We start from the raw sequence: 4,886 nt of genomic DNA, 5'->3' as shown, positions 1-4,886 counted from the left end.
ATCAATTTTGATTTTTGAATTTCAAATCTATTATATTTACTCAACGACCAAACAGAATTGAATTTTTTCCCTCTTCTGAATCTGTTTTCCAAATTATTTTTGATTAGATTTTATCTTTTTAGTCAGTGAATAGGAAGGTCATATACTTGTTTTTATATAAAGTAATAATATAAAGTTCTACATCTTAAATCAAATTGCACCTTTAAAAACAATTACTTTCCACGAAGAAGATCTGCCTTGGTATTGGTCAAATCCGAAGGTTGAGTGAAGAAAGAGATTTTGCTTACAAGTTCTTTAAAAGATATGCTAATGATGTTAATTGGCATTATGCTGTCGTAAATATTATAAAGGTGAAGAAAACTCAATTTTATGTTAATCAGATTGACAGCAACAAACATAACCCGCGTTCAATGTGGAAAACTTCAAAAAAATAATCAATCCAAAACAGTTCACTAATTATTTTGCTAATGGTTTTCAATTTGAACAAAATAATCAAAAAGTCATCATTAGAGACAAACAGGAATTAGCTGATTGTTTTAATTCATTTTTGTAGATAGTATTACAGACATTATTTCTGATATTGAAGATATTTGATTTACCTGTCACATCGACTATGTTGATGAAGAGGATTTCAGTGATTTTAAAATACTAACTCTGCAAGAATTGAAAGTAATTGTATCCAATTTAGCAAACAAAGGATCACAAGTACATACAGTATTGTCAAATATAGGAAATAAATATGAAATAATTCAGATTCATTTAAGTAAATATATGAATTGTAAGATATTCCAACCTCACTTCAATATTTTAACACAAGAACACTCAGTTTTGAGAATTCCATCTTTTAATATTTCAAGTTCATAGACATCGAAATTGATCCGATCACAGGATATGGAATATAAAACAATCTCCAAATACGCAAACTTGGCACAGATTGCATGCTGTGCATTTTACCTCAGTACAGTGACCGAATCAAAGTCGCAATGTCAGCATATAATTCTTTATAAATATTGAGGGAGGTCAAGATCATCAACAGTCAACAGACAGTATTCAGTATTCATTTGAGTATCGATTAATCATCAGCAATGCAGCAAATCTCCTTCTCTTCGATCCTGCTGGGTGGCAGTATAATGTAAGTTTTTGTTTGTTTTAATGTATTATTTTTATTAACATTTGAGCGTGAGTTTATTTTTTCTGTTTCTTCTCAATAAACATTTAATTAACTTTCAAATGAGTTCTTTCATTATTTTGGATGAATGAATGAATGGGTGAAACAGCAAATAAAAATCCTCTCGTAAATAGCCAAGCGAGAACCGAGTTGCGACACGTGGTGGAGGCGCCTCTCTCGTTCTCGGGGGCTTCATTCTTCATAATAGGCCTGTGAAACTAATTTTCTGATACAAAAAGTTGAATTGTTCAAGTATTAATAATATTTTGTGGTAATTAGCTGAAAAGTGTATTTTTTGTTTGAGAATAATGAGAGAATTTAATAGCTGTTTCATCCAGTAAAATTACAGTTTTATCTTCTTTTTAATATACTTCAAATAAATGTGTTTTTGGTTGTTTAATGATTTATTTTAAATGTGTTGTAAGTTGGTTTTTGTGCTTCAATTATTTTTTAAATCCATATACAACAAGTCATTGGAACATAGTTTATCCTTAACCTATTATTTCATTAAATTTTCCATGTTTCCTTTCTCCTCAAATTATGAGTGATACACTTTCTAATAACTGTTCATCAGCTTAGAAAGAAAAGTATTACTGAAGTTGAGCAATCGTAAAGAATATCTGTTCATTCAGCTTCTTATGATTGCCAATAGAATAATTTGACAAATTTTTTCATAGGTATCTTGTCTGTAAATTTCGAGAGTATAAGCGGTACATTTTCCAATATCTGTTTCATCAGCTTGGAACTGTACTGTTGAGATTGGCTAAACGTATGGAATACCTGTTCATCCAGCTCCGTACGATTATTCATCACATGATTTCGAAATTTTGCATTCGTATCTGACTTTTTGGAATATAAATGATACACAAACCAATATCAGTTACATCGGCTTGGGAATGTGTATCATAATATCAATTAGTTGGATTCATAAGATATTCCTTGTTCCCAATCATCCTTTAACATTTTATTGGTAATGACTTGAAAAAGATTATAGTAGTCGTCAACGTTAGCTCATTAAGTAATTAATATATTTAATATAATCAATAAGAATATCGACACCAGAAAGATGTCCATATTTGAGTTTTATTTACTGTTTGAAAGTGATTTTTCCTGTATTCAAGTCATCGTCCATATCAATAAGGTTTATTTTCTAACACATGTATTTTTTCTGATTTTGCTACTCTTCTATAATCATTAGAGTGAGTTCTCATATGTAATTGACGTTTATATTTTCCATTTTCAGATTTTATTTGCTGTTTTCATTGTAATAATTTTCAATTCAGTATAAATAATATTCAGTTGATATAACGCCGTGACAAATAGTCATAATATCCATCTCAGCAAATATGCATGTGCTCCAAATGAAATCCTTATCGAATATGATCTATTACATATATCTTCGCGAAAAACGTCCTTGGCTACTATTTCTGCTAACATAACACAAACTAATTGTTGGTCACATAAGCTGTTGCTTAATTCTTTATAAAACCGAAAATTTTCATATCGTAAGCTCGTTAACGAAAAAGCAGACTGAACTTCAAAAATACAAAACTTCTTACTCTACGTTGATATAAGGAACGCCAGCATGAAAAAATCCTCATCGTTGACACACAGTATAAATATGAACTCTTATCGATTGGTTTATGACGTTTTTTTTTGATACAGTGCAATGTAAAATATTGAAAGTTTTCTCAGATTTACTATTTTCAGTAAATTTTGGGAAACTCTTTCCTTCAAGTTTGAAGTGTAATAAGTCATTTCCTATAAATATTTATTGCGAAACTGATATCAAGAGGTAATAAAAGATGCTGGTCTCAAAAAAATTTATTGAAACATGTTTTACATGGCAGTGTTACACTTCATACATACTTACCTCTCTTTCACAAAGAGTTTTTTTTTCTCAAATACTATTGTTCACTTTATGTTGCATATTCTTAAGCACCTCCCCTATAACAGAATTAAAATTGTCAAACTATGCTCTGTAAAAGCATGTAATCCTTCATGAAAATTCGTAGTAAGAAATATCCAGAGTATATATAATATCAAACAAAAATTAATTCATCTAGTTAGGTATCTATTATACTCAAAAATTCCAGAGCTGTGAACTGTTTTATGAATGAGTATTCATAAAACCAGGAAAGTAGTTGTTTTCGATAAATATTTCCAATTGCTGTTTATTTTCATTGAAAAGAAAATAAATTGATATTGCTATTTTCAATTTCCTATTATTCAGTGAAATGTACATCACATGAGGTGACAATTGAATAGACAGGTAACAAATACTGTAAGGAATCAGTAAAAAATTGTACAAAAAGAAATTAATATTAAAATGGGTGTGTCATAAAAAACCAATGGATTTCGAAAGTATACTCAAGCATGAATCAAAAAGTATGCTTCAAAGTTGAAAAAGAAAGTTTGTAAGGTATCTGCTAGTTATCGTCAAATTAACTTTAATTTATATTATATGTACTCTAACCAATTAGATTAAACTGTCAAATGATTGTTAACTATATAATGCAGTGATTTTTGTTGATTTTTTTTTGTTATCGAATTTATTAATAACATAACCTAGCTATAAGAAAAAAAATATATCATGAAAGAACTTACTGCCGAATTTCTCTCTTGTTTCATGCAATCGAGGCAACACCACACCCCAAGGTACTTCGAACAGTCACTACTCCACTACTCCATCACCACTGTTACGGTTTTCCACTCCAGGACATTCAGCAGATCGTACCACAGACAGCACGATGACCTAGGGAAACATGAACTTGAATCATCATGGTTCAAATGAATGGACTATAGGAATATCGCAGTCACTAGTGTCATATTCAACCAGAAAGATTCTTACGTTGTTGCGTTAGCAGTTTTTCTGAGTAGCTGATAAACAGTTCCTGTGTAGGCAAATATCATCCATAGACATAATAATATGTGAATAGAATTGTAATACTCAAAACAATTCAGAATCACCATCATACCGTTGAGTACCAGGATAATCCAAATCCCAAGCAGCCTATAGAAAATATTTCGCAAGTAATTTATGAAAACAACGCTAATTTCATAAATGCTAACAAAACAGAACCACAAATGAGGATATTTGAAGTTTCCAAAAAGCACTCGACGGAGTAAAGTTCTATATTCCTGGGCAGCTAATAACTGAATCACACTATTACACGATAAACACACAGATATGAATATATTTCAAAGTGTAAAAATCAAAATTACTTCAGTGAACGAAAAATGCCGCTAAATATTCACATATCCATCAAATTATATGTATGTCATATGGCATGTCAAGTCGTAACTCTTCTTCTCTATACACAATTGAGAGAATAGGCATGGAACAGAATGACAGATACATTTCACAGAAACCATAAAAACATGTTCTGCGAGTACGAGAAATGTGTTGTAATTATAGTCCAGTCCAATTCAGTCCACTAATACGTTGCCAATGTTTCCATCCAGTTGAGTTGTGGTAGCCGAGCAGCCGTCAACCAAAACAGTATCAGAACCAAGACACAGAACGATGTGCGGACAGATTGGTGGAGTGACACGAAGACAGACAAAGTTCAGTGCCGGACAATATGACAATATTAGTGTGGGAACTCATAGTTGCAGAATCAATTGGACAATATGGTTCTTTCCAACTTTTATAGGACATATAGTTTGTATTGATGTTCGTGATCATACTTTAAACCCATTGTTTTTTTTATTATTG

The 4,886-nt window shown here is 31.0% G+C and overlaps 1 long non-coding RNA gene across 1 annotated transcript; it reads right to left on the bottom strand.

Annotated features, from left to right (window-relative positions):
• Nucleotides 1-2,987: 2,987 nt before the first annotated feature.
• On the bottom strand, nucleotides 2,988-4,426 carry LOC141484350 (uncharacterized). The gene is made up of 3 exons (XR_012466599.1): nucleotides 4,020-4,426; nucleotides 3,776-3,923; nucleotides 2,988-3,115 (listed from the first exon to the last, which is right to left on the bottom strand). It is a non-coding gene; the product is annotated as an uncharacterized lncRNA (long non-coding RNA).
• Between the last annotated feature and the right edge of the window lie 460 nt (nucleotides 4,427-4,886).

This window comes from Leptinotarsa decemlineata, unplaced genomic scaffold (assembly GCF_025532065.1).
Source record: "Leptinotarsa decemlineata unplaced genomic scaffold, Ldec_3_MD MMD2_tig00005503, whole genome shotgun sequence".
NCBI classification, from domain to species: domain Eukaryota; kingdom Metazoa; phylum Arthropoda; class Insecta; order Coleoptera; family Chrysomelidae; genus Leptinotarsa; species Leptinotarsa decemlineata.
Note: the sequence above shows the minus strand (reverse complement) of the source record. Positions and strands in the feature narration are given on the sequence as shown.